At 32.3% G+C, this 23,601-nt stretch overlaps 6 non-coding genes across 6 annotated transcripts; all 6 read right to left on the reverse strand.

Annotated features, from left to right (window-relative positions):
- Positions 1-325: 325 nt before the first annotated feature.
- LOC117789395 lies at positions 326-4,278 on the reverse strand. The gene has a single exon (XR_004617901.1). It is a non-coding gene; the product is annotated as a large subunit ribosomal RNA (ribosomal RNA).
- A 385-nt stretch (positions 4,279-4,663) lies between these two features.
- LOC117789368 lies at positions 4,664-4,842 on the reverse strand. The gene has a single exon (XR_004617877.1). It is a non-coding gene; the product is annotated as a 5.8S ribosomal RNA (ribosomal RNA).
- Positions 4,843-5,442: 600 nt separating this feature from the next.
- Positions 5,443-7,431, reverse strand: LOC117789383. Its single transcript, XR_004617890.1, has one exon. It is a non-coding gene; the product is annotated as a small subunit ribosomal RNA (ribosomal RNA).
- A 5,836-nt stretch (positions 7,432-13,267) lies between these two features.
- LOC117789389 lies at positions 13,268-17,222 on the reverse strand. Its single transcript, XR_004617896.1, has one exon. It is a non-coding gene; the product is annotated as a large subunit ribosomal RNA (ribosomal RNA).
- Positions 17,223-17,610: 388 nt separating this feature from the next.
- Positions 17,611-17,789, reverse strand: LOC117789369. Its single transcript, XR_004617878.1, has one exon. It is a non-coding gene; the product is annotated as a 5.8S ribosomal RNA (ribosomal RNA).
- Positions 17,790-18,393: 604 nt separating this feature from the next.
- Positions 18,394-20,388, reverse strand: LOC117789378. Its single transcript, XR_004617884.1, has one exon. It is a non-coding gene; the product is annotated as a small subunit ribosomal RNA (ribosomal RNA).
- Between the last annotated feature and the right edge of the window lie 3,213 nt (positions 20,389-23,601).

Below are 23,601 nucleotides of genomic sequence, written 5' to 3' on the forward strand. Positions count from 1 at the left end.
TATTTTATTTAAACTTTATATAAATCAATGAAATTATATATAATATATTTCTATTATATATATTTCATATATACATACATTTAAGTCTTTTAAATACGTCACTAATATGATGACGAGACATTTGGCTACCATTTCAAATGAAATTTTCATAAATCATATATGTATAAAAATACAGATATCATATGTTATACATTATATATAATATTTTATGCCCATAGACATATATATTATACATAGCATATACATACCATCCCTGTAAATATATATATATATTTATATATCTTTACATATTAATATGTGTGTTTATTGATCGATTTTTTAATTGTCGAATCATCAAGCAAAGGATAAGCTTCAGTGGATCGCAGTATGGCAGCTGCTCAACCACTTACAACACCTTGCCTGTTATAAAGTCGTTTACAATTGATTCTAGGCTTTGTCATTGTATTAAATAATGTTTTAATATATAACTAGCGCGGCATCAGGTGATCGAAGATCCTCCCAATTTACTATGTTATACGTAACATTGGCATCACATCCATTGTCGTCTATTAAATGAATAACAAACTTTTAATGGTTTAGAAGCCATACAATGCAAATTGCCCCTTATTTATCATTGCAGTCCAGCACGGATACGACCTTAGAGGCGTTCAGGCATAATCCAACGGACGTAGCGTCATACCACTGTTCGCTCGAACAAGTATTGTGCCATTGGTCCGTACCTGCGGTTCCTCTCGTACTACGCAGGAATGCTGTCGCAACAACGTTTTGTCATTAGTAGGGTAAAACTAACCTGTCTCACGACGGTCTAAACCCAGCTCACGTTCCCTTGCATGGGTGAACAATCCAACGCTTGGTGAATTTTGCTTCACAATGATAGGAAGAGCCGACATCGAAGGATCAAAAAAGCGACGTCGCTATGAACGCTTGGCCGCCACAAGCCAGTTATCCCTATGGTAACTTTTCTGACACCTCTTGTTAAAAACTCTTTAAACCAAAAGGATCGATAGGCCGAGCTTTTGCTGTCCCTGTGTTTACTGAACACCGAGATCAAGTCAGCATTTGCCCTTTTGCTCTATGTGTGGTTTCTGTCCGCACTGAGCTGGCCTTGGGACACCTCCGTTATTATTTGAGAGATGTACCGCCCCAGTCAAACTCCCTACCTGGCAATGTCCTTGAATTGGATCATACCTGAGTAATTGGAGTTATACCAAATTATTAAATCAAAAGTACATAAATGCACTCTCTCATTAAAGAATTTGTTTGCGATTATATAACAAACTCGTGATACTTTGATCAAGAAGCTTGCATCAAAACCCAATACCATAAGATATAATAAATATATCCGTATAATGGCTAGGAAATGATACACGTTCCATTTAATCAAGTAAGTAAGGAAACAATAAGAGTAGTGGTATTTCATTGTCGATACTAAACCGAAATCTAATATCTCCCACTTATTCTACACCTCTTATGTCTCCTTACACTGCCAGATTAGAGTCAAGCTCAAAAGGGTCTTCTTTCCCCGCTAATTATTCCAAGCCCGTTCCCTTGGCTGTGGTTTCGCTAGATAGTAGATAGGGACAGTAGGAATCTCGTTAATCCATTCATGCGCGTCACTAATTAGATGACGAGGCATTTGGCTACCTTAAGAGAGTCATAGTTACTCCCGCCGTTGACCCGCGCTTACTTGAATTTCTTCACTTTGACATTCAGAGCACTGGGCAGAAATCACATTGTGTCAACACCCGCTAGGGCCATCACAATGCTTTGTTTTAATTAGACAGTCGGATTCCCCAAGTCCGTGCCAGTTCTGAATTGATTGTTAATTGATAATCGTTATAATTTAAAAGAACTAATTGGTTACCCAATTAGTATTCTTAAAAATTTTAGCAAGAAAGTTCCACAATTGGCTACGTAACTAAACTATCCGGGGAACAAGAAACTACCATAAATGATAGAAACTCTATTTACCCAGAACGAGCACATAAACCATGTTATTGTTTCCCAATCAAGCCCGACTATCTCAATCTTCAGAGCCAATCCTTATCCCGAAGTTACGGATCTAATTTGCCGACTTCCCTTACCTACATTATTCTATCGACTAGAGACTCTTCACCTTGGAGACCAGCTGCGGATATTGGTACGGCCTGTTGAGAAGTTTGCGTGTCCCCACCATAAATTTTCAAGGTCCGAGGAGAAAATATCGACACAACAGTATATGTCATGCTCTTCTAGCCCATCTACCATATCTCTGCGAAAGACTTCCATGGTAGTACGGCTATAAAACAGAAAAGAAAACTCTTCCGATACCTCTCGACGGCTTCTTTATGGTCGTTCCTGTTGCCAGGATGAGCACGAGGCCCATATTTAATAACAAACGGATACTCAACAGGTTACGGAATTGGAACCGTATTCCCTTTCGTTCAAAATTATTCAAGTGTATTAATTTTCCAAAATTTTAAATATTGACAACTTTTTACTTGAAAATTTTCGGCTTTCGCCTTGAACTTAGGACCGACTAACTCGTGATCAACCACTGTTCACACGAAACCCTTCTCCACTTCAGTCCTCCAAGGTCTCATTCGATTATTTGCTACTACCACCAAGATCTGTACCAATGACGGCTCCATGCAGGCTTACGCCAAACACTTCTATGCACACCATTGTACCTTCCTACTCACTAAAGTTTCAAAATTTATATTACAAGTAATATAAATCATCTACTTTAGCGGTAATGTATAGGTATACAACTTAAGCGCCATCCATTTTAAGGGCTAGTTGCTTCGGCAGGTGAGTTGTTACACACTCCTTAGCGGATTTCGACTTCCATGATCACCGTCCTGCTGTTTTAAGCAACCAACGCCTTTCATGGTTTCTGAATGAGTTGTTAATTTGGGCACCGTAACATTACGTTTGGTTCATCCCACAGCGCCAGTTCTGCTTACCAAAAGTGGCCCACTGGGCACATTATATCATAACCTTAAACTTCATATCAAGAAAGTTAAGGTTCTTACCCATTTAAAGTTTGAGAATAGGTTAAGATCGTTTCGACCCTAAGGCCTCTAATCATTCGCTTTACCAGATAAGATTATTTTATACAACAGTTAAATGCACCAGCTATCCTGAGGGAAACTTCGGAAGGAACCAGCTACTAGATGGTTCGATTGGTCTTTCGCCCCTATACTCAATTCTGACAATCGATTTGCACGTCAGAACTGTTTCGGTCTTCCATCAGGGTTTCCCCTGACTTCAACCTGATCAAGTATAGTTCACCATCTTTCGGGTCACAGCATATATGCTCAAGGTACGTTCCAGTTAGAGGCATAAATAATATAAATATTATCATACATAACTATATAGAACGCCCCGGGATTGTGTTAATTAACTATAAATAGTTAAAAAACTAATCCCATTAATAGTCAAGTTAATTACGCTATTAGGTTTTTATCCCAATAACTTGCACATATGTTAGACTCCTTGGTCCGTGTTTCAAGACGGGTCCCGAAGGTATCCTGAATCTTTCGCATTGTTAATCATACAAGTGCATATAATAAACACAAAAATCAATGATAATCATGCCATTATATAATTCCGAAAAATTAACGCACTGTATTCATATAAATCTATCAGCACTTTATCAAATTTATGACATTTATTTTATGTTAAAATGCAAGCATTTTAATTTAAATAAGCAATTGACTAAAATTTTTTTGATAAATTAATTGATACTAATAGATTACAATGTCCTTATATGGAAAAAATGCACACTATTATTATAATATTGTTTAAATATTACAATTTTAATGATGAATTTTCCATAATGGATATTCAGGTTCATCGGGCTTAACCTCTAAGCAGTTTCACGTACTATTTAACTCTCTATTCAGAGTTCTTTTCAACTTTCCCTCACGGTACTTGTTTACTATCGGTCTCATGGTTATATTTAGTTTTAGATGGAGTTTACCACCCACTTAGTGCTGCACTATCAAGCAACACGACTCTTTGGAAACACCATCTAATAATCATTAACGTTATACGGGCCTGGCACCCTCTATGGGTAAATGGCCTCATTTAAGAAGGACTTAAATCGTTAATTTCTCATACTAGAATATTGATGTTCCATACACTGCATCTCACATTTGCCATATAGACAAAGTGACTTAGTGCTGAACTGATTTCTTTTCGCTCGCCGCTACTAAGAAAATCCTTGTTAGTTTCTTTTCCTCCCCTAATTAATATGCTTAAATTCAGGGGGTAGTCCCATATGAGTTGAGGTTGTATAATTATACTTATATATTAGTTATTATAAAACATGATGATTATAATAACAATTTGAAATATACTATAATTTTGAAGTTCCATAATATTGACAAATTTTTTGTTCTTTATCACATCATAAATAAGAGGCAATTCTAGTTAAAAAAAAATCTTTATGCTAGACATTCCTCAGTATTATTTGAATAAAATAAAGAATATATAATTCTTCAAATTTTCTCATACAAATACATACAACAAGAGAAGTATAGATATTTCGTTATTTATTTTAATATTATGAATATATTATGAGTAAATGTTTTGCAACATTACATTATATATTATCCAATAATATACCATATGCTTAAAATTTCGAAAAATTTTAAACAACTTATTTAGCATAGTCTTACAACCCTCAACCATATGTAGTCCAAGCAGCACTCTAAAATTAATTAAAGTACATAACAGCATGGACTGCGATATGCGTTCAAAATGTCGATGTTCATGTGTCCTGCAGTTCACACGATGACGCACAGTTTGCTGCGTTCTTCATCGACCCATGAGCCGAGTGATCCACCGCTTAGAGTAATACAAATTTTGGTTTATTTCATTACGTCATATATTCTTTTATTGAAAGAAATTAAAAATACACCATTTTACTGGCATATATCAATTCCTTCAATAAATTTTTTTATACCTAAAAAATGTTGAAATGTCTTAGTTTTACATAATCAATGAAAATACGGTATATGACAACTATATAAAATATATTTAATTGTATTATAATCGATATATGTAAAGCATTAACCTGAACAAACAGGTACAACATTATATTTTAGGTTGTTGCGTTTATACAATGTATGCGCATGTTAATAATGAACAATACATTTGTGCAACGCATGTATATTATGGCACATATACACGCAGTTAATAATTTGTCTTGCCCAAAACACATAAAATGTGTAATATACATTTATACAATATGAATATGACAAATAAAATTTATAACAAAGTAATTTTATTGTATAAATTATACATTACAACACAATTTCAAATGTTTGAGCAAAGTAAATTATTTATTTTATTATTGACAATTAAAAATTTTTTCTTTTATTTTCGTTAAAATATATTTCTATATATTAATGAAAAAAAATTTTTATTTTATTAACGGTTAGATGCATTATACAATAATGATCCTTCCGCAGGTTCACCTACGGAAACCTTGTTACGACTTTACTTCCTCTAAATAATCAAGTTCGGTCAACTTTTGCGAAACAACCGTAACACACAAGGCGTCACAGTGATCACGTCCGGAGACCTCACTAAATAATTCAATCGGTAGTAGCGACGGGCGGTGTGTACAAAGGGCAGGGACGTAATCAATGCGAGTTAATGACTCACACTTACTGGGAATTCCAAGTTCATGTGAACAGTTTCAGTTCACAATCCCAAGCATGAAAGTGGTTCAGCGGTTTACCGGACCTCTCGGTCTAGGAAATACACGTTGATACTTTCATTGTAGCGCGTGCAGCCCAGGACATCTAAGGGCATCACAGACCTGTTATTGCTCAATCTCATTATTGCTAGACGCAATTTGTCCATTTAAAAGCTAGTGTCCTTATAATGGGACAAACCAACAGGTACGCTCCACTTATATAAACACATTCAAACACAATAAACATTTTACTGCCACCATGAATGAAGGCTATATAAGCTTCAACACCATAATCCTGAAGATATCTATTTAATATATTTGAGTCTCGTTCGTTATCGGAATTAACCAGACAAATCACTCCACGAACTAAGAACGGCCATGCACCACCACCCATAGATTCGAGAAAGAGCTATCAATCTGTCTTACACACTTATGTTCGGACCTGGTAAGTTTTCCCGTGTTGAGTCAAATTAAGCCGCAGGCTCCACTCCTGGTGGTGCCCTTCCGTCAATTCCTTTAAGTTTCAGCTTTGCAACCATACTTCCCCCGGAGCCCAAAAGCTTTGGTTTCCCGGGAAGCGACTGAGAGAGCCATAAAAGTAGCTACACCCAATTGCTAGCTGGCATCGTTTATGGTTAGAACTAGGGCGGTATCTGATCGCCTTCGAACCTCTAACTTTCGTTCTTGATTAATGAAAACATCTTTGGCAAATGCTTTCGCTTAAGTTAGTCTTACGACGGTCCAAGAATTTCACCTCTCGCGTCGTAATACTAATGCCCCCAAACTGCTTCTATTAATCATTACCTCTTGATCTGAAAACCAATGAAAGCAGAACAGAGGTCTTATTTCATTATCCCATGCACAGAATATTCAGGCATTTGAAGCCTGCTTTAAGCACTCTAATTTGTTCAAAGTAATTGTACCGGCCCACAATAACACTCGATGAAGAGCACTAATGCAGGTTTTTAAATAGGAGGAACATATAAAAAAATACAAGTATTTAATTACATATAAGAACTCCACCGGTAATACGCTTACATACATAAAGGTATAGTACTAACTACAATTGTAAGTTGCACTACCCGTATGAAGCACAAGTTCAACTACGAACGTTTTAACCGCAACAACTTTAATATACGCTATTGGAGCTGGAATTACCGCGGCTGCTGGCACCAGACTTGCCCTCCAATAGGTCCTTGTTAAAGGATTTAAAGTGTACTCATTCCAATTACAGGGCCTCGGATATGAGTCCTGTATTGTTATTTTTCGTCACTACCTCCCCGAGCTGGGAGTGGGTAATTTACGCGCCTGCTGCCTTCCTTAGATGTGGTAGCCGTTTCTCAGGCTCCCTCTCCGGAATCGAACCCTGATTCCCCGTTACCCGTTGCAACCATGGTAGTCCTAGATACTACCATCAAAAGTTGATAGGGCAGACATTTGAAAGATCTGTCGTCGGTACAAGACCATACGATCTGCATGTTATCTAGAGTTCAACCAGTGTAACGATCTTGCGATCGCTTGGTTTTAGCCTAATAAAAGCACACGTTCCAAAAGGTCCGTGTTTTAATTGCATGTATTAGCTCTAGAATTACCACAGTTATCCAAGTAACTGTTAACGATCTAAGGAACCATAACTGATATAATGAGCCTTTTGCGGTTTCACTTTTATTTCGTGTGTACTTAGACATGCATGGCTTAATCTTTGAGACAAGCATATAACTACTGGCAGGATCAACCAGAATAATGTGTTATTTCTATGTGTAAATATTTTTACACATATAAATATTTTTAAATATGTAATAGACATGACAACTCATTAATATTTTTGAATAAATATGACATGCATATAGAGAACGAATATGGCTAAATTTAAATAGCAATCATGTTCGTTAGTTATAAAAAAAACTTACACATTTTTTTTATAAATATATATATATACAAAATATATACATATTAATTTGTTCAAAAATATCTTTATATTTACACTTACTTAATATAAATTCATCACACGTACATTATTTAAATTCAAAATAAATTGAATAAAAATTTATTTAATTTTGATTACAAATTGATAATTTATCTACATTTTGTATATATGTGTTAATAAATATTATATTAAATAAAACCTTTATCCACAATATATTTACATTGTGTTAAAGTTTAATTATTTTAATTTCCAATATACTATACATGTGCACACTGCCCTTGCATTGGAGAATCGAAAAACATATGTAATTCAATTTTCCAACCAGGTAACACTAAACCACCAACCAATTATATATAAACCTGTTGGTGGTTCTATTTTTAATGAAAGTTTATGCTTGCTAAATTAACGATAATGTGAAACCTATTTAGTATATATTGAAGAACAATATACCCTGGCCAATTCCACTATTATCTAACAATTGCATATTACTACCGCAGCCTAGCGTTCAAGACAACAAATAACGAATAACTTTCATTTTCATTGACAACATTTATTATTATATGCGTCGAACATATAATAGATGAACACACCCTGCTCACCATGTAAAGGTTTTTTGCCACGCTTTCTAAAATTCAATTAGTTTTTTAAATGCTACCTCTTAATATAATCAAGTGCATGCATCAATATATTTATGCACTATTAAACTTCATTATTTTTGCACCACACATTATAAATACCCAATGTCGGCAAGACAACACTCCACCGTCATATAATTTCGGTATGTTAAATTTTTTCATATGACTTGCCTTGCGCGACACCACTCCACCTATATAGGTTTTTTGCCACGCTTTCTAAAATTCAATTAGTTTTTCAAATGCTACCTCTTAATTTAATCAAGTGCATGCATCAATATATTTATGCACTATTAAACTTCATTATTTTTGCACCACATTATAAATACCCAATGCCGGCAAGACAACACTCCACCGTCATATAATTTCGGTATATTAAATTTTTTCATATGACTTGCCTTGCGCGACACCACTCCACCTATATGGTTTTTTGCCACGCTTTCTAAAATTTACCATTTTTTCAAATGACAATTTTATTTCTCATACCTATGCATATATTTATATAATAATGCACTGTAAAACTTCATTATTTTTGCACCACATATTATAAATATCCAATGCCGGCAAGACAACACTCCACCGTCATATAATTTCGGTATGTTAAATTTTTCATATGACTTGCCTTGCGCGACACCACTCCACCTATATGTTTTTTTGCCACGCTTTCTAAAATTCAATTAGTTTTTCAAATGCTACCTCTTAATTTAATCAAGTGCATGCATCAATATATTTATGCACTATTAAACTTCATTATTTGCACCACATTATAAATACCCAATGCCGGCAAGACAACACCACCGTCATATAATTTCGGTATGTTAAATTTTTCATATGACTTGCCTTGCGCGACACCACTCCACCTATATAGGTTTTTTGCCACGCTTTCTAAAATTTACCATTTTTTCAAATGACAATTTTTATTTCATACCTATGCATATATTTATATAATAATGCACTGTAAAACTTCATTATTTTTGCACCACATATTATAAATATCAATGCCGGCAAGACAACACTCCACCGTCATATAATTTCGGTATGTTAAATTTTTCATATGACTTGCCTTGCGCGACACCACTCCACCTATATAGGTTTTTGCCACGCTTTCTAAAATTTACCATTTTTTCAAAGGACGATCTGTTTTCATACATAAATGTACTGTTATAAAATGTCTATGTCATATGAAAGTACTCTATTATATTGTTTATTTAAATGTCTGTCATATGAAAATATAATTTTACTTATATCAAATATGATTTATTTTTGTGGTCATATGAAATTTTTTTATTTTATGGGAGTTGATTTTATTTGTCATATAATATGGTTATGACATAAGAAAGTTGAATTTTTCTTGTCATATAAAATTTTTATGTCATATGAAATTTGACTTTTTCTTGTAGTCATATGAAATTTTTATTGTTATTTGAGAATTGTTATATTTTTGTCATATAATATGGTTATAAAAAATGAAAGTTGAATTTTACTTGTCATATGAAATTTGTCTCTTTTTGTTGTAGTCATATGAAATATTTATGTTTGAATTGTTCGTGTCATATGAAATTTTTATGTCTTGTGAAATTTGCCTTTTTTTGTATTTATAAGAAATTTGTATGTTATATGAGATTTGTTTAATTCTTGTCATATTATATGGTTATGACAAATAAATGTTGAATTTTACATGTCATAAGAAATTTAACTTTATTTTGTAGTCATATGAAATTTTTATATTATTTGGGAGTTGACTTTGTTTTGTCATAAAATATGGCTGTGACTTAAGAAAGTTGAATTTTTCTTGTCATATGATATTTTTATGTCATGAGAAATTTGACTTTTATTTTGTAGTCATATGAAATTTTTATGTTTGAATTTTCTAGTCATATGAAATTTTATGTCATGTGAAATTTGCCTTTTTTTGTATTTATATGAAATTTTTATGTTATATGAGATTTGTTTAATTCTTGTCATATTATATGGTTATGACAAATAAATGTTGAATTTTACATGTCCTAAGAAATTTAACTTTTTTTTGTAGTCATATGAAATTTTTTTGTTTGAATTTTTTGCGTCATATGAAATTTTTATGTCATGTGAAAATTGATTTTTTTTTTTTTGTATTTTAATTTGAATTTTTATTTAAATGAGATGTGTTTAATTATTGTCATATAATATGGTTATGACAAATAATAGTTAAATATTACTTGTCATATAAAATTTGACTCTTTTCTTTGTAGTCATATGAAATTTATGTGTTATATGATAGTTGAATTTTCTTGTCATATGAAATTTTATTGTCATATGAAATTTGACTTTTTGTAGTCATATGAAATTTTATATGTTTGAATTTTCGTGTCATATGAAATTTTATGTCTTGTGAAATTTGCCTTTTTTTTGTATTTATAAGAAATTTTATGTTATATGAGATTTGTTTAATTCTTGTCATATTATATGGTTATGACAAAAAATGTTGAATTTTACATGTCATAAGAAATTTAACTTTTTTGTAGTCATATGAAATTTTATATTATTTGGGAGTTGACTTTGTTTTGTCATAAAATATGGCTGTGACTTAAGAAAGTTGAATTTTCTTGTCATATGATATTTTTATGTCATGAGAAATTTGACTTTTATTTTGTAGTCATATGAAATTTTTATGTTTGAATTTTTCTAGTCATATGAAATTTTATGTCATGTGAAATTTGCCTTTTTTATTTATATGAAATTTTTATGTTATATGAGATTTGTTTAATTCTTGTCATATTATATGGTTATGACAAATAAATGTTGAATTTTACATGTCCTAAGAAATTTAACTTTTTTTTGTAGTCATATGAAATTTTTTGTTTGAATTTTTTGCGTCATATGAAATTTTATGTCATGTGAAAATTGATTTTTTTTTTGTATTTTAATTTGAATTTTTATTTAAATGAGATGTGTTTAATTATTGTCATATAATATGGTTATGACAAATAATAGTTAAATATTACTTGTCATATAAAATTTGACTCTTTTCTTTGTAGTCATATGAAATTTATGTGTTATATGAGAGTTGAATTTTTTGTCATATGAAATTTTATGTCATATGAAATTTGATCTTTTTTTTGTAGTCATATGAAATTTTATATGTTTGAATGTGTCATATGAAATTCTTATGTCAAATTTGTTTTTTTGTATTTATGAAATTTTATGTTATATGAGATTTGTTTAATCTTGATATGACAAAAAAGTTGAATTTTACATGTCATAAGAAATTTGTAGTCATATGAGAGTTGACTTGTTTTGTCATATAATATTGTGACTTAAGAAAGTTGAATTTTGTCATATATATTTATGTCATGAGAAATTTGACTTTTATTTTGTAGTCATATGAAATTTTTATGTTTGAATTTTTCTAGTCATATGAAATTTTATGTCATGTAATATATGAAATTTTATGTTATATGAGATTTGTTTAATTCTTGTCATATTATATGGTTATGACAAATAAATGTTGAATTTTACATGTCCTAAGAAATTGAACTTTTGTAGTCATATGAAATTTTTTGTTTGAATTTTTTGCGTCATATGAAATTTTATGTCATGTGAAAATTGATTTTTTTGTATTTTAATTTGAATTTTATTTAAATGAGATGTGTTTAATTATTGTCATATAATATGGTTATGACAAATAATAGTTAAATTTTACTTGTCATATAAAATTTGACTCTTTTCTTGTATATATGAAATTTATGTGTTATATGAGAGTTGAATTTTTCTTGTCATATGAAATTTTATGTCATATTTTGACTTTTTTAGTCATATGAAATTTATATGTTTGAATTTTCGTGTCATATGAAATTTATGTCATGAATATGAAATTTTATGTCATAAATTTGAATTTTGTAGTCATATGAAATTGTTGTGTTATATGACATAATATTATGACAAATAATAGTTAAATTTTACTAGTCATATGAAATTTATATATGAGAGTTGACTTTTATTTGTCATATAATCCACGTCCAACACCATCCAAATATATCAGAAAATAATATATTATCTTATTGTTTCAATCACACCAAAATTATTTCTTCAACATATTTTCATGCACAAATTTATAATCACAAGCTATAATATTATGTAGAAACTTAGGGACACAGTAAGAATCTCAATAAATCTTTTCAAATGCGTCACTATTATGATGACGAGACAATTGGCTACCGATATATACATATTTTAAATATATACGTGTTTATCAAAATTTCTTTAATATACTCCAGAAATGAATTTCTTTTTTTTTTATTAAGTGTTAAGACAAAATTATTTCTCCAACACATTTCCATTCACAAATTTTTTAACACAAGCTATAAGTTATAATATTACATCGAAACAACTTACGGACACAGTAAGAACCTCATTAAATCTTATCAAATGCGTCACTAGTATGATGACGAGACAATTGGCTACCGATATAATCATATTTAGAGTATCGCCGTTAATCAAAATTTCTTTAATATACTTCACAGATTAATGCATTTTTAATTAAGTTTTGTTAATACAAAATTGTTTCTCCAACACATTTTCATTCACAAATTTACAATCACAAGCTATAAGTTGTAATATTATATTGAAGCTTACGGACACAGTAAGAATCTCATTAAATCTTTTCATATACGTCACTAATATGATGACGAGACAATTGGCTACCATTTTTATTTTATTTAAACTTTATATAAATCAATGAAATTATATATAATATATTTCTATTATATATATTTCATATATACATACATTTAAGTCTTTTTAAATACGTCACTAATATGATGACGAGACATTTGGCTACCATTTCAAATGAAATTTTTCATAAATCATATATGTATAAAAATACAGATATCATATGTTATACATTATATATAATATTTTATGCCCATAGACATATATATTATACATAGCATATACATACCATCCCTGTAAATATATATATATATTTATATATCTTTACATATTAATATGTGTGTGTTTATTGATCGATTTTTTTAATTGTCGAATCATCAAGCAAAGGATAAGCTTCAGTGGATCGCAGTATGGCAGCTGCTCAACCACTTACAACACCTTGCCTGTTATAAAAGTCGTTTACAATTGATTCTAGGCTTTGTCATTGTATTAAATAATGTTTTAATATATAACTAGCGCGGCATCAGGTGATCGAAGATCCTCCCAATTTACTATGTTATACGTAACATTGGCATCACATCCATTGTCGTCTATTAAATGAATAACAAACTTTTAATGGTTTAGAAGCCATACAATGCAAATTGCCCCTTATTTATCATTGCAGTCCAGCACGGATACGACCTTAGAGGCGTTCAGGCATAATCCAACGGACGTAGCGTCATACCACTGTTCGCTCGAACAAGTATTGTGCCATTGGTCCGTACCTGCGGTTCCTCTCGTACTACGCAGGAATGCTGTCGCAACAACGTTTTGTCATTAGTAGGGTAAAACTAACCTGTCTCACGACGGTCTAAACCCAGCTCACGTTCCCTTGCATGGGTGAACAATCCAACGCTTGGTGAATTTTGCTTCACAATGATAGGAAGAGCCGACATCGAAGGATCAAAAAGCGACGTCGCTATGAACGCTTGGCCGCCACAAGCCAGTTATCCCTATGGTAACTTTTCTGACACCTCTTGTTAAAAACTCTTTAAACCAAAAGGATCGATAGGCCGAGCTTTTGCTGTCCCTGTGTTTACTGAACACCGAGATCAAGTCAGCATTTGCCCTTTTGCTCTATGTGTGGTTTCTGTCCGCACTGAGCTGGCCTTGGGACACCTCCGTTATTATTTGAGAGATGTACCGCCCCAGTCAAACTCCCTACCTGGCAATGTCCTTGAATTGGATCATACCTGAGTAATTGGAGTTATACCAAATTATTAAATCAAAAGTACATAAATGCACTCTCTCATTAAAGAATTTGTTTGCGATTATATAACAAACTCGTGATACTTTGATCAAGAAGCTTGCATCAAAACCCAATACCATAAGATATAATAAATATATCCGTATAATGGCTAGGAAATGATACACGTTCCATTTAATCAAGTAAGTAAGGAAACAATAAGAGTAGTGGTATTTCATTGTCGATACTAAACCGAAATCTAATATCTCCCACTTATTCTACACCTCTTATGTCTCCTTACACTGCCAGATTAGAGTCAAGCTCAAAAGGGTCTTCTTTCCCCGCTAATTATTCCAAGCCCGTTCCCTTGGCTGTGGTTTCGCTAGATAGTAGATAGGGACAGTAGGAATCTCGTTAATCCATTCATGCGCGTCACTAATTAGATGACGAGGCATTTGGCTACCTTAAGAGAGTCATAGTTACTCCCGCCGTTGACCCGCGCTTACTTGAATTTCTTCACTTTGACATTCAGAGCACTGGGCAGAAATCACATTGTGTCAACACCCGCTAGGGCCATCACAATGCTTTGTTTTAATTAGACAGTCGGATTCCCCAAGTCCGTGCCAGTTCTGAATTGATTGTTAATTGATAATCGTTATAATTTAAAAGAACTAATTGGTTACCCAATTAGTATTCTTAAAAATTTTAGCAAGAAAGTTCCACAATTGGCTACGTAACTAAACTATCCGGGGAACAAGAAACTACCATAAATGATAGAAACTCTATTTACCCAGAACGAGCACATAAACCATGTTATTGTTTCCCAATCAAGCCCGACTATCTCAATCTTCAGAGCCAATCCTTATCCCGAAGTTACGGATCTAATTTGCCGACTTCCCTTACCTACATTATTCTATCGACTAGAGACTCTTCACCTTGGAGACCAGCTGCGGATATTGGTACGGCCTGTTGAGAAGTTTGCGTGTCCCCACCATAAATTTTCAAGGTCCGAGGAGAAAATATCGACACAACAGTATATGTCATGCTCTTCTAGCCCATCTACCATATCTCTCTGCGAAAGACTTCCATGGTAGTACGGCTATAAAACAGAAAAGAAAACTCTTCCGATACCTCTCGACGGCTTCTTTATGGTCGTTCCTGTTGCCAGGATGAGCACGAGGCCCATATTTAATAACAAACGGATACTCAACAGGTTACGGAATTGGAACCGTATTCCCTTTCGTTCAAAATTATTCAAGTGTATTAATTTTCCAAAATTTTAAATATTGACAACTTTTTACTTGAAAATTTTCGGCTTTCGCCTTGAACTTAGGACCGACTAACTCGTGATCAACCACTGTTCACACGAAACCCTTCTCCACTTCAGTCCTCCAAGGTCTCATTCGATTATTTGCTACTACCACCAAGATCTGTACCAATGACGGCTCCATGCAGGCTTACGCCAAACACTTCTATGCACACCATTGTACCTTCCTACTCACTAAAGTTTCAAAATTTATATTACAAGTAATATAAATCATCTACTTTAGCGGTAATGTATAGGTATACAACTTAAGCGCCATCCATTTTAAGGGCTAGTTGCTTCGGCAGGTGAGTTGTTACACACTCCTTAGCGGATTTCGACTTCCATGATCACCGTCCTGCTGTTTTAAGCAACCAACGCCTTTCATGGTTTCTGAATGAGTTGTTAATTTGGGCACCGTAACATTACGTTTGGTTCATCCCACAGCGCCAGTTCTGCTTACCAAAAGTGGCCCACTGGGCACATTATATCATAACCTTAAACTTCATATCAAGAAAGTTAAGGTTCTTACCCATTTAAAGTTTGAGAATAGGTTAAGATCGTTTCGACCCTAAGGCCTCTAATCATTCGCTTTACCAGATAAGATTATTTTATACAACAGTTAAATGCACCAGCTATCCTGAGGGAAACTTCGGAAGGAACCAGCTACTAGATGGTTCGATTGGTCTTTCGCCCCTATACTCAATTCTGACAATCGATTTGCACGTCAGAACTGTTTCGGTCTTCCATCAGGGTTTCCCCTGACTTCAACCTGATCAAGTATAGTTCACCATCTTTCGGGTCACAGCATATATGCTCAAGGTACGTTCCAGTTAGAGGCATAAATAATATAAATATTATCATACATAACTATATAGAACGCCCCGGGATTGTGTTAATTAACTATAAATAGTTAAAAAACTAATCCCATTAATAGTCAAGTTAATTACGCTATTAGGTTTTTATCCCAATAACTTGCACATATGTTAGACTCCTTGGTCCGTGTTTCAAGACGGGTCCCGAAGGTATCCTGAATCTTTCGCATTGTTAATCATACAAGTGCATATAATAAACACAAAAATCAATGATAATCATGCCATTATATAATTCCGAAAAATTAACGCACTGTATTCATATAAATCTATCAGCACTTTATCAAATTTATGACATTTATTTTATGTTAAAATGCAAGCATTTTAATTTAAATAAGCAATTGACTAAAATTTTTTGATAAATTAATTGATACTAATAGATTACAATGTCCTTATATGGAAAAAATGCACACTATTATTATAATATTGTTTAAATATTACAATTTTAATGATGAATTTTCCATAATGGATATTCAGGTTCATCGGGCTTAACCTCTAAGCAGTTTCACGTACTATTTAACTCTCTATTCAGAGTTCTTTTCAACTTTCCCTCACGGTACTTGTTTACTATCGGTCTCATGGTTATATTTAGTTTTAGATGGAGTTTACCACCCACTTAGTGCTGCACTATCAAGCAACACGACTCTTTGGAAACACCATCTAATAATCATTAACGTTATACGGGCCTGGCACCCTCTATGGGTAAATGGCCTCATTTAAGAAGGACTTAAATCGTTAATTTCTCATACTAGAATATTGATGTTCCATACACTGCATCTCACATTTGCCATATAGACAAAGTGACTTAGTGCTGAACTGATTTCTTTTCGCTCGCCGCTACTAAGAAAATCCTTGTTAGTTTCTTTTCCTCCCCCTAATTAATATGCTTAAATTCAGGGGGTAGTCCCATATGAGTTGAGGTTGTATAATTATACTTATATATTAGTTATTATAAAACATGATGATTATAATAACAATTTGAAATATACTATAATTTTGAAGTTCCATAATATTGACAAATGTTTTATTCTTTATCTCATCATAAATAAGAGGCAATTCTAGTTAAAAAAAAAAATTCTTTATGCTAGACATTCCTCAGTATTATTTGAATAAAATAAAGAATATATAATTCTTCAAATTTTCTCATACAAATATATACAACAAGAGAAGTATAGATATTTCGTTATTTATTTTAATATTATGAATATATTATGAGTAAATGTTTTGCAACATTACAATATATATTATCCAATAATATACCATATGCTTAAAATTTCGAAAAATTTTAAACAACTTATTTAGCATAGTCTTACAACCCTCAACCATATGTAGTCCAAGCAGCACTCTAAAATTAATTAAAGTACATAACAGCATGGACTGCGATATGCGTTCAAAATGTCGATGTTCATGTGTCCTGCAGTTCACACGATGACGCACAGTTTGCTGCGTTCTTCATCGACCCATGAGCCGAGTGATCCACCGCTTAGAGTAATACAAATTTTTGGTTTATTTCATTACGTCATATATTCTTTTATTGAAAGAAATTAAAAATACACCATTTTACTGGCATATATCAATTCCTTCAATAAATTTTTTTATACCTAAAAAAATGTTGCGAAATGTCTTAGTTTTACATAATCAATGAAAATACGGTATATGACAACTATATAAAATATATTTAATTGTATTATAATCGATATATGTAAAGCATTAACCTGAACAAACAGGTACAACATTATATTTTAGGTTGTTGCGTTTATACAATGTATGCGCATGTTAATAATGAACAATACATTTGTGCAACGCATGTATATTATGGCACATATACACGCAGTTAATAATTTGTCTTGCCCAAAACACATAAAAATGTGTAATATACATTTATACAATATGAATATGACAAATAAAATTTATAACAAAGTAATTTTATTGTATAAATTATACATTACAACACAATTTCAAATGTTTGAGCAAAGTAAATTATTTATTTTATTATTGACAATTAAAAATTTTTCTTTTATTTTCGTTAAAATATATTTCTATATATTAATGAAAAAAAATTTTTATTTTATTAACGGTTAGATGCATTATACAATAATGATCCTTCCGCAGGTTCACCTACGGAAACCTTGTTACGACTTTTACTTCCTCTAAATAATCAAGTTCGGTCAACTTTTGCGAAACAACCGTAACACACAAGGCGTCACAGTGATCACGTCCGGAGACCTCACTAAATAATTCAATCGGTAGTAGCGACGGGCGGTGTGTACAAAGGGCAGGGACGTAATCAATGCGAGTTAATGACTCACACTTACTGGGAATTCCAAGTTCATGTGAACAGTTTCAGTTCACAATCCCAAGCATGAAAGTGGTTCAGCGGTTTACCCGGACCTCTCGGTCTAGGAAATACACGTTGATACTTTCATTGTAGCGCGCGTGCAGCCCAGGACATCTAAGGGCATCACAGACCTGTTATTGCTCAATCTCATTATTGCTAGACGCAATTTGTCCATTTAAGAAGCTAGTGTCCTTATAATGGGACAAACCAACAGGTACGGCTCCACTTATATAAACACATTCAAACACAATAAACATTTTACTGCCACCATGAATGAAGGCTATATAAGCTTCAACACCATAATCCTGAAGATATCTATTTAATATATTTGAGTCTCGTTCGTTATCGGAATTAACCAGACAAATCACTCCACGAACTAAGAACGGCCATGCACCACCACCCATAGATTCGAGAAAGAGCTATCAATCTGTCTTACACACTTATGTTCGGACCTGGTAAGTTTTCCCGTGTTGAGTCAAATTAAGCCGCAGGCTCCACTCCTGGTGGTGCCCTTCCGTCAATTCCTTTAAGTTTCAGCTTTGCAACCATACTTCCCCCGGAGCCCAAAAGCTTTGGTTTCCCGGGAAGCGACTGAGAGAGCCATAAAAGTAGCTACACCCAATTGCTAGCTGGCATCGTTTATGGTTAGAACTAGGGCGGTATCTGATCGCCTTCGAACCTCTAACTTTCGTTCTTGATTAATGAAAACATCTTTGGCAAATGCTTTCGCTTAAGTTAGTCTTACGACGGTCCAAGAATTTCACCTCTCGCGTCGTAATACTAATGCCCCCAAACTGCTTCTATTAATCATTACCTCTTGATCTGAAAACCAATGAAAGCAGAACAGAGGTCTTATTTCATTATCCCATGCACAGAATATTCAGGCATTTGAAGCCTGCTTTAAGCACTCTAATTTGTTCAAAGTAATTGTACCGGCCCACAATAACACTCGATGAAGAGCACTAATGCAGGTTTTTAAATAGGAGGAACATATAAAAAAATACAAGTATTTAATTACATATAAGAACTCCACCGGTAATACGCTTACATACATAAAGGTATAGTACTAACTACAATTGTAAGTTGCACTACCCGTATGAAGCACAAGTTCAACTACGAACGTTTTAACCGCAACAACTTTAATATACGCTATTGGAGCTGGAATTACCGCGGCTGCTGGCACCAGACTTGCCCTCCAATAGGTCCTTGTTAAAGGATTTAAAGTGTACTCATTCCAATTACAGGGCCTCGGATATGAGTCCTGTATTGTTATTTTTCGTCACTACCTCCCCGAGCTGGGAGTGGGTAATTTACGCGCCTGCTGCCTTCCTTAGATGTGGTAGCCGTTTCTCAGGCTCCCTCTCCGGAATCGAACCCTGATTCCCCGTTACCCGTTGCAACCATGGTAGTCCTAGATACTACCATCAAAAGTTGATAGGGCAGACATTTGAAAGATCTGTCGTCGGTACAAGACCATACGATCTGCATGTTATCTAGAGTTCAACCAGTGTAACGATCTTGCGATCGCTTGGTTTTAGCCTAATAAAAGCACACGTTCCAAAAGGTCCGTGTTTTAATTGCATGTATTAGCTCTAGAATTACCACAGTTATCCAAGTAACTGTTAACGATCTAAGGAACCATAACTGATATAATGAGCCTTTTGCGGTTTCACTTTTATTTCGTGTGTACTTAGACATGCATGGCTTAATCTTTGAGACAAGCATATAACTACTGGCAGGATCAACCAGAATAATGTGTTATTTCTATGTGTAAATATTTTTACACATATAAATATTTTTAAATATGTAATAGACATGACAACTCATTAATATTTTTGAATAAATATGACATGCATATAGAGAACGAATATGGCTAAATTTAAATAGCAATCATGTTCGTTAGTTATAAAAAAAACTTACACATTTTTTTTATAAATATATATATATACAAAATATATACATATTAATTTGTTCAAAAATATCTTTATATTTACACTTACTTAATATAAATTCATCACACGTACATTATTTAAATTCAAAATAAATTGAATAAAAATTTATTTAATTTTGATTACAAATTGATAATTTATCTACATTTTGTATATATGTGTTAATAAATATTATATTAAATAAAACCTTTATCCACAATATATTTACATTGTGTTAAAGTTTAATTATTTTAATTTCCAATATACTATACATGTGCACACTGCCCTTGCATTGGAGAATCGAAAAACATATGTAATTCAATTTTCCAACCAGGTAACACTAAACCACCAACCAATTATATATAAACCTGTTGGTGGTTCTATTTTTAATGAAAGTTTATGCTTGCTAAATTAACGATAATGTGAAACCTATTTAGTATATATTGAAGAACAATATACCTTGGCCAATTCCACTATTATCTAACAATTGCATATTATTACCGCAGCCAAGCGTTCAAAGACAACAAATAACGAATAACTTTCATTTTCATTGACAACATTTATTATTATATGCGTCGAACACATATAATAGATGAACACACCCTGCTCACCATGTAAAGGTTTTTTGCCACGCTTTCTAAAATTCAATTAGTTTTTTAAATGCTACCTCTTAATATAATCAAGTGCATGCATCAATATATTTATGCACTATTAAACTTCATTATTTTTGCACCACACATTATAAATACCCAATGTCGGCAAGACAACACTCCACCGTCATATAATTTCGGTATGTTAAATTTTTTCATATGACTTGCCTTGCGCGACACCACTCCACCTATATAGGTTTTTTGCCACGCTTTCTAAAATTCAATTAGTTTTTCAAATGCTACCTCTTAATTTAATCAAGTGCATGCATCAATATATTTATGCACTATTAAACTTCATTATTTTTGCACCACACATTATAAATACCCAATGCCGGCAAGACAACACTCCACCGTCATATAATTTCGGTATATTAAATTTTTTCATATGACTTGCCTTGCGCGACACCACTCCACCTATATAGGTTTTTTGCCACGCTTTCTAAAATTTACCATTTTTTCAAATGACAATTTTTATTTCTCATACCTATGCATATATTTATATAATAATGCACTGTAAAACTTCATTATTTTTGCACCACATATTATAAATATCCAATGCCGGCAAGACAACACTCCACCGTCATATAATTTCGGTATGTTAAATTTTTCATATGACTTGCCTTGCGCGACACCACTCCACCTATATGGTTTTGCCACGCTTTCTAAAATTCAATTAGTTTTCAAATGCTACCTCTTAATTTAATCAAGTGCATGCATCAATATATTTATGCACTATTAAACTTCATTATTTTTGCACCACACATTATAAATACCCAATGCCGGCAAGACAACACTCCACCGTCATATAATTTCGGTATGTTAAATTTTTCATATGACTTGCCTTGCGCGACACCACTCCACCTATATAGGTTTTTTGCCACGCTTTCTAAAATTTACCATTTTTCAAATGACAATTTTATTTCTCATACCTATGCATATATTTATATAATAATGCACTGTAAAACTTCATTATTTTTGCACCACATATTATAAATATCCAATGCCGGCAAGACAACACTCCACCGTCATATAATTTCGGTATGTTAAATTTTTTCATATGACTTGCCTTGCGCGACACCACTCCACCTATATAGGTTTTTTGCCACGCTTTCTAAAATTTACCATTTTTTCAAAGGACGATCTGTTTTTCATACATAAATGTACTGTTATAAAATGTCTATGTCATATGAAAGTACTCTATTATATTGTTTATTTAAATGTCTGTCATATGAAAATATAATTTTACTTATATCAAATATGATTTATTTTTGTGGTCATATGAAATTTTTTTATTTTATGGGAGTTGATTTTATTTGTCATATAATATGGTTATGACATAAGAAAGTTGAATTTTTCTTGTCATATAAAATTTTTATGTCATATGAAATTTGACTTTTTCTTGTAGTCATATGAAATTTTTATTGTTATTTGAGAATTGTTATATTTTTGTCATATAATATGGTTATAAAAAATGAAAGTTGAATTTTACTTGTCATATGAAATTTGTCTCTTTTTGTTGTAGTCATATGAAATATTTATGTTTGAATTGTTCGTGTCATATGAAATTTTTATGTCTTGTGAAATTTGCCTTTTTTTTGTATTTATAAGAAATTTGTATGTTATATGAGATTTGTTTAATTCTTGTCATATTATATGGTTATGACAAATAAATGTTGAATTTTACATGTCATAAGAAATTTAACTTTATTTTGTAGTCATATGAAATTTTTATATTATTTGGGAGTTGACTTTGTTTTGTCATAAAATATGGCTGTGACTTAAGAAAGTTGAATTTTTCTTGTCATATGATATTTTTATGTCATGAGAAATTTGACTTTTATTTTGTAGTCATATGAAATTTTTATGTTTGAATTTTTCTAGTCATATGAAATTTTTGTCATGTGAAATTTGCCTTTTTTTTGTATTTATATGAAATTTTTATGTTATATGAGATTTGTTTAATTCTTGTCATATTATATGGTTATGACAAATAAATGTTGAATTTTACATGTCCTAAGAAATTTAACTTTTTTTTGTAGTCATATGAAATTTTTTTGTTTGAATTTTTTGCGTCATATGAAATTTTTATGTCATGTGAAAATTGATTTTTTTTTTTTATTTTAATTTGAATTTTTATTTAAATGAGATGTGTTTAATTATTGTCATATAATATGGTTATGACAAATAATAGTTAAATTTTACTTGTCATATAAAATTTGACTCTTTTCTTTGTAGTCATATGAAATTTATGTGTTATATGAGAGTTGAATTTTTCTTGTCATATGAATTTTACTTGTCATATGAAATTTGTCTCTTTTTGTTGTAGTCATATGAAATATTTATGTTTGAATTGTTCGTGTCATATGAAATTTTATGTCTTGTGAAAT

The sequence above is a fragment of the Drosophila innubila genome (assembly GCF_004354385.1).
Source record: "Drosophila innubila isolate TH190305 chromosome 3L unlocalized genomic scaffold, UK_Dinn_1.0 7_D_3L, whole genome shotgun sequence".
NCBI lineage: Eukaryota > Metazoa > Arthropoda > Insecta > Diptera > Drosophilidae > Drosophila > Drosophila innubila.